Below are 13,586 nucleotides of genomic sequence, written 5' to 3' on the forward strand. Positions count from 1 at the left end.
CTATTGACATAGTTTTTTAAGGTCTGACAAATATGATGAGTCAAGCCTGTTTGCTGACTACAGGTACAACTGGGACTGTTTTACAGGAGTGCCTGTTTAAACATGTATACCACACCCTTCCTATCAAGGGGAAGGTCTTGCTCAAATTTGCTGGTTAATCCTTCGAATGCTTGATTGATAAACCTACTTTTCCCAGAGTACTTAAGGTTTTCCAGTTTCCTCAGAACAACATATAGGAGCCATAGTACCTACAATATACACTGGACCATTCCATCATCATATACTCATTAACATCAATGCAATAATCTCATTGTGAGATGTTTCACTTTCAGTGGTCTCAGCTGAAATTCCCACCTACATAAAAACTACTTCTGTAGCTGCTGAGAATTCTGCTAAAATAAGTGTACCAAAAATGGACAGTTATTATTACACCAGAATTAGTCTGGTGAATGCCAAAGTTGTACTTTTCCAGATTAATAACACTGTATTAGAGTGCTTAAATCTTAATATTCTACTAATGGTGTTTGATGATAGTTCTTGTTTACTACCTATGATCTTTATGGCCCTCAAACATTAGAGAAGATGAAAGTGGTTACTGGCTAGGGGTATTGCCAGAGAAGTACAATGATAGCAGGGAGGTTGTGCCTTTCAGCATTTGTGCATCTGGTGTGTTGTGCTTACCCTCGTTTCACACAGATGTGAGTATCCACAAAACTGCTCTCTCCCCTTATCTGCTACATAGCAGTAAGTTCCTTCCCCCTTTATAGAAATCCAGACTTATCATGAGCCTCATAGTGTCAGGTGTTTCTTTTAAATCCAGTTACCTGGTATTACCAAATTAAATGTACACCTCTTTTTATTTTAACAAACGAAAACAAAAAAACATCTCTCAAATAATACCAAAAGCATACCTGAGGACTGAAAACAGTCTGTGAGTACAAAGAATCAAATTAATCCCCATCTACCCATAAGCAAGTGGAGACAGCTGATGTGTTAGAACTCAGCATATGAAAATAATAAAACACCTGCTTGACATTAAGCACCCAAGTGTCACATACTGATGAGTGCTTAAATTTAGGTCCATGATTTTCTTTTTTGCTCAATCAACCACAGTATATTCATTTTATGAATGGACACATATTCAAATGAAAAAAAAAAAACAATGGAGAAAATAATTACTACAGTATTCCTATTTTCTACTCACTGGAAGGAGAATATACTAGTTCACGGGGCTTAGTATCTGTTTTTGAAAGAAAAGATGAAGTAATTACCACGCTGAACAGCTGTTTCTGAGAACAAGGCAATTTGTATTTGCAGTGTTGTTTACACATGGGAACAATACTCCAGAGCACAGTATATGAGCTAAGGACAGTAAACACACACCCAATTTGCAAACTTTTAATATGCTTGTTTTACCATAAAAGCAGACTTGCGATTAGTTCCCAGGAGTTTTGGTACAATAAGATGAAGTTTAATTTCATACAATATGAAACGAAGGTTGTTGCTTTACCTGAGACTCATGCAAGCATGTCAAGACCAATAAAATGAATGGGAGTCTTCCTACAGGTTTAAATGCCCTTACATCAGAATAAACAGCATGAAATTGAGAGTGATGACTAACAGCCCTGGAAATGACATAGTGCTATGTGACTAGACCAGAGAATTTTTTCCTATATTCAGTCTCTTACTAAATGTAAACATACAGTTATGAGCAATTAAACAAGATGGGATGATTAACTGTTTTGAGAGGAAGGAGAGAAAGAAATCTTAAATAGTAGCAAGATTCTAGATCCACAAAAGCATAATGATATAAAACACCTTTGATTTCATTTTTACTGTATCTAGACTGGAGATCTAATTCTGCAAAGATTTATTCATGTGAGTAATGAATTATAGTCATTCCCACATGACTGCTAATATAAATAAAATACAAAAAAAGTAGGCTTGAAAAATTTGGTCCAAATCATAACACAATATGGTGAGGCTTTACACACATTAACTGCACGTAACACACATAAAATCCATTTAAATGTTTAAAGCTATTTTAACAACTCAAAAGAAAAAGGGAAAACAAGAAACTATAGCCTCCATTAACATATTTAATATATGAAGCCCAATGTCCATGTGCAAAAGTTTGAAGGTTTTTCTGCTTATTAAAGACAGTTTTTTCTTTCATGTTTAGTTTAGGTGATTGGTGCCAATGTTTCCAAGCTAAATTGCATTTTTTGGCATTACAGGTCTGGTCTCAGTACATCTTTTCCCCCTCTCATCCACAATTTGAAAGCAGTTTTGAGCAACTTGAGGAAAGGCTTATATATTTACTTTTTTTTCCTTTTTTTTTGGTGATATTTGAAATGAGCTCCTAGGAGATGCTGTATGCCTATGGCCACTCAGTAGACTACCTTGGGAAAATATGTCCTTTAAATGCATGGATATGGTAAAAGGTTTCTGGTTCCTATTCCTATTCCTAAAATGTCTTTTATAAAATCTTTGATGACCCTTACTACTCCCACAAAATATCACACAAATTTTCCCATAAATGAATTGCTTTCAGTTGCTCTGTGCAAAATAATTTAATTATTATCATACTGCAACATGTCCCTCTCTTCCTATTGCTTTCCTTTTAAAGAACTATTTTGGTTTATATTGTTATTCTCTCATCTTGCTTTTAAATTATTGACACAGATATAAGCTCTAGAACTAATACATGCAGTTTGTTACTTTACCTCATCTGATAACAGAGTTTCCCCAGGACACAGAGGGACATGGGTTTCCCAAACTTGACCATAAGAGTCTTTATACCCAATGTCTCTGTCTCTATCATGACTGTCTTAGTGGTGATGGTTTATTTCAGAATGGATGGGTATTTTCTTTCTTATTATTTGATTGGTGAGAAGAGAATGTCTTGTACTAGTTTAACCAAGGAAGATTATTATATAACATCTGTCAGATTGACTTGTACCATATGGGCCCTGGGCCATCTTCTGTAAGAGAACTTACAGAGCCATCACAAAATGTCTGTGAAAATAGAACATATTTTTAGAATTGTAGAATATCCTCCTACACTGACAAATGAACCTGTCAAAAGCGCATCTTGATTTCTTCATCTCCTGCAATTCATGCTTGTTTGCAGTAAATGATATTTATTGACCAAAGGTGGGTGGTAGAGGGTTTTTTGTATGTGCTTTTGCAGATGTGAAATTAACAGTGTAACAGGTTTTTTAGGGTGGTGGATTTTTTCAAACTCTTCTATAAATTGTGAAGCAATCTGAGGGTTTTGATGCTTTTTCTTTTAAAGATAAAGTAGCCCAAATAATAAGAACAAAAATGGGAAATAAAAAGTAACAAAATATGTGAAAAGCATTCACATGTCTTTGTGGCTATGAACCAAATACAAAGATAGCATATACCTGAACCTATTCATGGTCCAAACCTCTAGATTTTCAGTAGCAGTAAGAAGTCACATTTTGAAATAATAATGCTGAGTTTGGGGGTGACAAAATAGCACCTCCTGAGCCACATGGAGCTACTGAAGGTTTGAGGAGAATGAGGGGAAATAGGCAATAGGAGAGCAACTTGGTTGGAGTCAAAAGAGAACATTTGGGATATGTGGGAATGCATCTAGTAGCTCAGTATGAGGCTTCATGACCCTATGCATTTTATTTACTTGGCTAATGGTCTTTGAATTACAGCACAGTCCTAGCCTACTTACTAAGGTAGAAAGAATCTGCTACTCTTAAACAAGCTGGTATTCTAGCTAGTTTCTAAGAGGAAAGTTATCAAGCAGTTGGCTGCTGAAGTCATTGCTGCTAGGGTATGGATTTCTAAACAGTGGTGTCTAACGAGTGAGGGAGCCTAAGCATAATTAAGATGTGACACAGAATCACAGAATCATCAGAGTTGGAAAGGACCTCTAGAGATCATCTAGTCCAACCCCACTGCTAAAGCAGGATCACCTAGAGCACATTAAAAAGAACTGCATCCAGGTGGGGTTTGAATGTCTCCAGAGAGGGAGAATTCACAACCTCCTCGGGCAGCCTGTTCTAGTGCTCTGTCACCCTCAAAGTAAAGTTTTACCCCATGTTTAGATGGAACTTCCCAAGTTCCAGCTTCTTCCCAGTTCCCCTTGTTCTCTCACTGGGAACCACTAAAAAGAGCCTGGCTCTATCCTCCTTACACCCGCCCTTTAATACTTTATAATAGTTATCAATAAGTTCTTTTCTCAGTTTTCTCCTCTCCAGGCAAAACAGTCTCAAGTCTCTTTACCTGTCCTTGTAATAGGGATTCTCCAGCCTCCAGCCATCCAGTCATCTTTGTTGTTCTCTGCTGGACTCTCTCCAGCAGTTCCCTGTCTCTCTTGAACTGAGAAGCCCAGCACTGAACATAGTATTCCATGTGTGGCCTCACACCTTTCTATTGAGAACATCACTCTGAGCTGGGAAAGAATGATGCACATCTTGTAAAGGAAGCTATACCAGTGGCCCAGGAAAATGTATCTTGTACTGAAGAAAGTGAATATTCCTACAGTTGTCAGGTTATTATCAACTAATTATTCACTTTGGGAACCTATATACAACTAGGACAACAATTTTAAAGAGAGTAAAGACAGGAACATAGATGTTTATCAGCATTATGAAAGGACAAGTGTAAAAGGCTACAGCTCAGTCACTTAGTTACCCTCTCAGGTACCTGAAGTAGAGCTACAGTGCACAAGGAGAGGAGTGCATAGCTCTCTGAGCTTCTGTCAAATGAGCTGGTCTGACAATATGGTTCAGCACATGTGCCAGCATTCTAGTTTAGCCTCAGTCTGGCTGTGAACGGAAGCCAATGTGCATGAATTAATAAGCTTTACACCTCAGGAAGCCTCATGAACTTGGGATGACACTGTGCTCATATGACTATACTGTGGACCATGCTTCTCTGCACTATAGACATATCCTTGTTCTCCATCTGCTGGCATCTGCTGGCATCCTAAATGTTGCTTCCATTCTCCCAGCTAACAAGCTGCTCGGAGCCTTAGCTCAAGTCACAGCCGTGAAGATGTTAGAAGTTTTTAAGTCAGTAGAGAGAGCAGCTCATAGCATTTTTCATCTACTGTTAACAAGCAGATGTACCACCACTTGTTCCCAAAATGTATGTCTTGATATGTGGATGCTGAAAGAGAGGAATAGGAGAGTAACCTTAAGAAGCGCAGCCAGGAAGTGTTTAGGATTATGATGTTTACTACTTCTTTGCTAACTATTCCTCTCCATGTAGCTACCCAAGTAATCCAGCCTACTCAAAACTAGGCCAGCTTCAGGAACTAGAAATACTTGCATTGTCTTTTATCAGTACTCACCCAGGAACCACTAACAGTTCTTGAATTGCCTCCTATTATAACAGGCCATGTTTGTTTGAGGGCTGTGCCCTCAAAGGTTGGCCTTAAATCACTGGCACTTTGCAATGAAATGCACTGAAGGAGAAACATTCTCCACTCAGGCAGCAGTCTCACCTGTGAGGCCACAACAAAAAGCTGAAACGTAGTCCCTGCACCTTCCATGAGAGGCTTTTCCTTGTCCATGGGAGTGCCTGCTGCCTTCTGTTCTAGAGAAAACATGGAGGAACAACATGATTAAGGAAGCAGTAACAAAGCAACTTCAGTTAAGAGTTTGTGCAGCTAAGGCTACCAATTTTTTGAGAATACTCTAGGAGGAACCAGAAGTGAAGACCATTCACACAGTCAGTCAAAAAGAGCTGATAGTTTAAAATGCTACTGCATCAAAGCTGCTATGGCCTGAAATACCTCAAGTACCATGTCCAGTTCTGGGCCCCCCAGTTTAGGAAGGATATCAAGGTCCTGGAGCAGGTCCAAAGGAGGGCAACTAGGCTGGTGAAGGGACTCAAGCACAGACCCTATGAGGAGAGGCTGAGGGAGCTGGGGCTGTTCAGCCTGGAGAAGAGGAGGCTCAGAGGAGACCTCATCACTCTCTACAACTCCCTGAAAGGAGGTTGTAGCCAAGTGGGGTTTGGTCTCTCTTCCCAGGCAACCCTCAGCAAGACAAGAGGGCACGGTCTCAAGTTGTGCCAGGGGAGGTTTAGGTTGGACATTAGAAAGAATTTCTTTACTGAGAGGGTGATCAGACATTGGAATGGGCTGCCCAGGGAAGTAGTGGATTCTCCATCCCTGGAGATATTTAAAAAGAGACTGGATGTGGCACTCAGTGCCATGGTCTGGTAACTGCAGCGGTAGTGGATCAAGGGTTGGACTTGATGATCTCTGAGGTCCCTTCCAACCCAGTCAATTCTATGATTCTACGATTCTATGAAAGCACAGATTCACTTAGCATATGCCAGCAATGAGCCCTTGTGGCCAAGAAGGCCAATGGCATCCTGGGGTGCATTAGAAAGGGGGTGGTTAGTAGGTCAAGAGAGGTTCTCCTCCCCCTCTATTCTGCATTGGTGAGGCCGCACCTGGAGTATTGTGTCCAGTTCTGGGCCCCTCAGTTCAAGAAGGACAGGGAAGTGCTTGAAAGAGTCCAGCGCAGAGCTACTAAGATGATTAAGGGAGTGGAACATCTCCCTTATGAGGAAAGGCTGAGGGAGCTGGGTCTCTTTAGTTTGGAGAAAAGGAGACTGAGGGGTGACCTCATCAATGTTTTCAAATATGTAAGGGGTGAGTGTCAGGGAGATGGAGTTAGGCTTTTCTCAGTGGTGACCAGTGATAGGACAAGGGGTAATGGGTGTAAATTGGAGCATAGGAGGTTCAAGTTGAATATCAGAAAAAATTTTTTTACTGTAAGGGTGACGGAGCCCTGGAACAGGCTGCCCAGGGGGGTTGTGGAGTCTCCTTCACTGGAGACATTCAAAACCCACCTGGACACGTTCCTATGCGATGTACTCTAGGGGGCCCTGCTCTGGCAGGGGGGGTTGGACTAGATGATCTTTCGAGGTCCCTTCCAACCCCTAGGATTCTATGATTCTATGATGATTCTATGATACTTAATATATGTATGTATATATATATTATATAGAGATGGAAGTATATATTTAATAAATAAATAACATTGGCATGGCACAATTTCTATATTATTGAATAAGCTCATATTTTCAGATGCTTTTGGAAAAAGTTTGGATAAAGCTGCCAAAGGGTGGGAAGGCAGCATGGCTCTCATCAGAACACAGCTGGGTGGCACAGTTAGCACAGTGCACCTCTGGGAGATACCACATGTAAAGCAAGAGGAATTCAAATGCTGGTCACAGGCTACTAAGGGCTCAGAGACACCATCCAAATTAATCACAGTATAACAAATTACTCTGCAACTCTACTGTAGCTGCTCCTGTATTTGCTCTTCATGCATGTCACTCTCTGGTTAAAATTCACTTCAACTTTGTTCTTTGAGGCTTAGGTTTGGTGACTTCACCTTTGTTACTGCTCTGACTTTGATGCATTACCCATCCCCTCTAAGTCAATGAGGTTTATGAGTTCTGCATGTGTCATAACTTTCATAAGATTTACATAATGCAGATTTTTAGATTTGAGATAGATAGGGAAGCAGGAAGATCGATTATTGTGTAATGTATGTAATATAACCATGGCTCCCAACTTGGCAAATTAGGCAAGTAATCCATCCTGTGTACTGTGTGGTAGTCTAACCACCAAGGTATGTATTTGCTAAAATCCACCAGGATTTTAGGCAGCTTAGTGGAAAGGTGTTCCCCCACTCAAGCAAACAGCCAAAAAAAATCTGAAAATCTGACCCCATGCTTCCTTCCTCCTACAGAAAATGTGTGGTAGTGCAGGCAGTAATTTCTAAGACTTGTTTTTTAAAGGCACTTAAGATATAAAGAACTGCATAACGGGGTGTCTATAAGTCAGATCATAACATGCATGAGCATCCACTGTAGATGATCTTGGGCATTACCCAGTGCAACAGTAGCTAAGTGATTCTCCTGACAGGAAATGTACTGTCAATATGGAACAGTCCAGAACAGGACCTGATACTAACCTTGCATCTCATTTACCTTCAGAGATGGAAAAGAGACCTGCAGGAGGTCTACATTGCTCCCAGAGGGCCAAGTGTGGATCAGCGCAGATCAGAAGCAGTATCTCAATGTTAACATGTAACGTGCTCCCAATAACATTTGCTTCTTTTAGCAGAGAATTGCAGCTTGGGTGCAATGGTGAGAAAACATCTCTGTGTGATTTCCAGAAAACTTGGGAGTACAGGCAAAAGTCATATGAGTACATTTATACCTGCCACACAGACAAGAATGCATCTAAATTTACTTTTAATTTTTTTGCTGTTGCAGTTATATACAATTACTGTGCATCTGCATTGTTTCATTAAAGACAAAGCAGCATCTACTTTGAACATAAAAGGAAGAAAGAATCGCTGCCCAGACCAACTCTGAAACCTGAGAGTTGCTTTTGAAGCTTTTTCTTGCCTTTGAGGTAGCCATATACATTCCAAAATGCAGGCTATTGTCTGATAGACAATTACAAAATTTTGATTTATTCATTTTCAGAAGGGAGAAGACTTGAATACAAACATAAATTTTGCCAAAGCAGACTGCATAAATGGCAGACTTCTTATGTAACTCTGGATATGTGTCAAAGGCAACCATTTACTGAAATTCAGCCTTTCCCTCATTAAGTCCAGATTAATTGTATCTGATCCCTAGCTCCAGCTGCTTCAGGCTCAACTGAAAATGAGTCTGCAATAATAGGTATTTTCTCATGTCAGTTTGAAAGCTCCTGAACCATTGATCAAACAAATCTGGAAGATTCTTGAAACATGCTGCAAAGCAAAAACAATCACATGTGTTTCTTGAGCATAAATTGGCAAGAGGGAAAGGTCATTCTATTGACAGGCTGCAAACAAAGGGCACTTTTTTCTGGCAGCTGGGAACAAAAGTCACTGTTCCCTCAGAAGTGTAATATTTGAGAGCTAAAGAAATTTCTTTAGTAGGCAAGTCAAGATGTGGCTCAACCTACCCAGTACACATAAAATGTCCCTTATATCCACTGTCCCCACTTTTCCTGCCTCAGCCTCTTCTGCAAGAATGGTGCTGGACCTGCAAAGTAAAACTGAGAGGAAAACACCCAATTGGGCCACTGAATAACATCAATCTGCCATCTTCTGCTGTCTAACTGCTATGGTAACCAGCCACATAAGGTAAGAATTGGAGTCTACTAATAATATTGTCAATTTAGTATTCTGAAATAATGGTATTTACAAATAAGACATAGTTTGGAGAAACTGAGATAATAACACATCCTACAGTGACTGTTTTAGGCTAAAGCACTGATAAATGCAACACCGTATCCATTTTGACTTTTTTCTTTACAGGCTCATGCATGGAAAAAAAAAATCTTAAAATCTGCTTAAGACAAACAACTTATTAGTATTATAGTTAAAATGGTTTTGGTACCATCTGGTATAATTTCATAGGCATACAATCCTGCTCCATCTCTTTAAGGTTCTTAGGCTTGGAAATGGCCTGTGGTAAGATTGTGCCTACATTTGCATTTTTACAAGGGTATGAAGCAATAGGACAAGGGGTAATGACAAATAGAATAGGATAGATTTAGGCTAATCATTAGGAAGAAATTCTTCACCATAAGGATAGTGAGACACTGAAAATAGTTGCCAGGACAACTGAAGCTGCCCCCTCCCTGGAAGCTTTCAGGGCCAGGTTGGATGGGGCTTGGATCAACCTGGTCTAGTGGTAGGTGTCCCTGCTCATGCAGAGAAGGTGGAACTAAGTCTTTAAGGTCTCTTCCACCCCAAACCATGCTGTGATTCTCTGATTTACTGATATTATATTGGCTTTTACAATGCATAAGTTGAAAACGAATTTAATATTTTCCATGCAGGAGCAATAGAAAAAAATATTGGGAAGGATTGGCTTTTGCTATTTTAGAGGTAAATTTAAGCATGTTTGCATTCTTTTCCAGAAGTAGAACAGACACTCAACTCCCAGTTTTTTCAAGAGCCTGATACTAATACTCATTTTCTAGGTTCAGATTTTGGTTTTCAATTTAATGTATAGTTCTTTATTCTGCTACATAATATAGGGCATCACTTCAAATGTGTTCTCTACTTTTAGTCAGCTACATCACATCAATTTTTGTACAATATGGGTTTTCTTTCTTAGTTTTGCCATAGATCCAGCAAGACACTATGAAAGTGAACCAGATTCTATATTGTGAATAATCAAAACAGTTATTCCATCTTCCTTATGTACTGTGTGATTACAACAGTATAATTAGAGGCAAAACAAGTTAGGATGCCAACGGGATAATCAGTTATGATACATGAGTCAGTAAAATGCCAATCTTGATTTTCTTATCTCAGAAATAGTATGCTTTGCTTCCAATTAAACAAGTCTTTTTATTTAGAAACTTGGTATATTTTATCAAAAAAGCAGACAATAGACATGGAATCCTAATTTTCAGAACAGAACCAACAAACTTGAAGCTTAGCAAATGCAGAATTTTAAAAATGTCATTAATCACATGAGTATAAATAGGATGCCTGTCTGGTTAAGTTAATTTTGTCCATTTAAGAAGTGCATCCTCTAAATAATTTGTGCAAGAAAAGTTTGTTCCTTTATGCAAACAAGTGTTTTCTAAATATTATTCTCACCTGCACATACTGTGAAGAACATTTTACAGTGCAGAGACTGAAACAGCTATTACACTGGTCTCTTGCTGTATTTACAAAACCAATTCTGTATTTACATGCACACAATTTTGGGATGCTGTTGAACACTCAGAATTAACTAATTTCCTTACTAGATGGAAGACCAAACTGAAGAAACCCTAAGACTAAGTTATCCTTTCATATTATGAGAAAATTTGCTGTAAATTTGCTCCTACACATAAGACTCCTGAGATTCATTCACTGGGCAGGATATTAAAGATCCAGTCCAACCTAGAGTTAATACATCATTCATCACACAGAGAATTTCAATTAAAAATTTCAGACCTACATCATTATGTACCATCTCACCATCCTTAGGTATGTTCTTCACGGCTGACTAAAGTTAACAGAGAAACACTAATAATCAGAGAGATATTACTGCTGAGAATTGTCAGTGCCTCCTTTCATAAGGACAAGATGCTGGCCATGTTTGAGCATACAATGGTTATATCTTCTTTCCAGCTATTTTTGGATACCAACAGATTCAGAAATTATTGTTGTGCCTGGTACCTATTCCTTTTAGAGTACTATCTCAGCTTCTGGTAGGTGGCTAAGTATAGACACATATAGTGACTTCATTTTATCATAATCAGACTGTACAGACGAACAAAATATTAAGTGGAAGGTCACATTACAGCAAGAGTCAGAAGTAATTGTCCTGATTTTTAGGTATGCTCACCATTGTGTTTCTGGTTAATAGAAATGTATTTCAGGGACTTCACTTTAATAGGGAATTTCACACTGCTAGAGAAATTTACTTGTTCCTTGAACTCTTTCCAGAGGAACTGATTGTACTCTCTTTTGATCCTTCTCTTGTTTGGTAAGCTAGAGAAAAAACTACTTTCATAGTAAGTTTAACATCTCCAATGCTTCTTCATTAAACACAAATTTCGTGTTTTTCATGCATTTGCCAGATCTGACAGCAAGGGGCAGCTCAGTCAAGAACTGAAGTTCGGCCATAGAAAGATATTTGTGGGAGCAGATTGACATTTTTTTCTGCTCTGTTCTCTGGCAGTGTATTAGCTCTTACTTCTGCACTGATTTTTACTTGCAGGCTAAAAGAGGAATTGCTTTTAAGATGCTGATGTTGAGTATGACTGCAGCCCTGGGTAGCCTACAACAAGGGCTCCCCAGCACAACCCCAGGTGATTATTACAGGGGCAGATGCAGACTTAAGTCAACACATGTATCATACATCAAGATTTCTTTCTCTCTAATTAGGGATTTTATAGAGTTCCTGCCATTCTAGTGTCTGAGCAATTATGCAGTTACTCCTGCTTCGTATCAACATTGATTTCAGTCATATCCCGTGGCAGGAATTTCTCACTTGAGTGATCCTACCACTGGGATGTGCTGCCCTTGAAGGCCTGAATTTCATACACTCCAAGGCATGATGCCCTTATTTTTGAGATTAACATTTGATTCAGTCTTTTGCTTCTTGTTTTGATTTTTAATCTCCACAACAAAAACCAAATCAAATGCATATAAACCACATTTGAAAGAACCCGAACAAATGATATAAAAATAGCAATAGTACCGCATGCTTTGAAACCAAACATTCAAGGGTGAATTTCATTGTTATGTTTCAACGTAAAAAAAAATATTGGGATAACATGAAAGCTTGTAAGTGAAATAACCAGTCCAGTGTTCATTCACAAACCTCAACACAGCTGAAAAACAGACATACAGTAGTAAAATTGTGTATGGGAATGGCCACGTTAAGTCTATAATACACCAGGAAATCTTTAAAAAAGTATATGCACATGCACCTTCTTTTAAAAGTCTTTTTGAGTTAGAAGTACACATCCTCCTTAACTCCCTTCAGTCCTGAAACACTGCAAGTTTCATAGAAGAAGCAGTTTCTTCGTATGGAGTGAAAATTTCCTACAGATAGCCAGGTATATTTGCTGTTTGAATTTCAAGTGTCTTCCAGGATTCTTGTCCAAATATTAATAAGTTTTTAAATGTCAGATACTGTATTTGCGAAATATATATAAAGCTTAAGGCGGTTTCTCAAACACATACAAACAATACAGGGAATTTTTCCTATATTGCTTGAAGTGATGAATCTTCCCATTAACATTCCTTAGAAAGTGGCTAATGCTTGTTCCAGGACATGAAGGGAAATTTCATAATTCATAGAATAATTTCAGAAACAGAAAAGCTCCTGCACAAAGGTTCAGTCTCTACTAGCAATAAAGAAACTAAGATGCTTATAAATATGGTAAGCAGAAAGAAACTCAATCTTAAGCAAAACTATATTATAAGAGAAATAAATGTTGCCTCAGCTGGGAGAAGAACAGCAGTTTACCAATGGAATTAAGTCTGCAGTCCATATAATCCTGTTTCTGACAGCAGACAATACTTGTTAGTTACAAGTAGAAAAAACTCCAAAAGGAAAACATATAGCTGTCCTATCTGTAGAGGAAATGCCTTCTTTAATCTAGATAAATTCTGATTAATTTATCCATTAATGTCTATGTGCAATATTTTTCAAAACTGTCAGCTGATTATCAGTGAATATTATTAATCATCCAAATATCATCTCTTAAAATCTTTCCAGCACTTCATTTTGTGTACCATAAGAGATATTCCCTGTTGTCAATTTTTAATTTGTTAACTCTTGGTTACATATTTGCCATCTCCTTCTTGGATGATCAAGTATGAAGCAGGCTCATCCCCTTCTGAAAAACCCTCATAACCTTCCCTTTTTAACTATAATTAGTATATGACTGATGACTCTAATTCATCTCTTTCCTGACTGATGTAGACCTACTCTACAATGCCTCCTTGCATTTTTCCTAAACAAGTCAGGTTTTCCTAAACTCCCCTTAACTATTTTCATTTGACAATAAAGATTAAAATGACAAAACTCACTCTCAATTCAATATGTCATCATTA

General features: G+C 38.5%; 1 long non-coding RNA gene across 3 annotated transcripts in view; it reads left to right on the forward strand.

Annotated features, from left to right (window-relative positions):
* LOC139794659 (uncharacterized) overlaps positions 1 to 13,586 on the forward strand; it is a 46,741-nt gene that overhangs the window by 23,660 nt on the left and 9,495 nt on the right. For all 3 annotated transcript variants that reach the window (XR_011725217.1, XR_011725216.1, XR_011725218.1), the window contains exon 2: positions 9,029 to 9,155. This is a non-coding gene — a long non-coding RNA (uncharacterized lncRNA). The remainder of the gene's footprint in view (positions 1 to 9,028; positions 9,156 to 13,586) is intronic.

This window comes from Heliangelus exortis, chromosome 3, assembly GCF_036169615.1.
Source record: "Heliangelus exortis chromosome 3, bHelExo1.hap1, whole genome shotgun sequence".
Taxonomy (NCBI): domain Eukaryota; kingdom Metazoa; phylum Chordata; class Aves; order Apodiformes; family Trochilidae; genus Heliangelus; species Heliangelus exortis.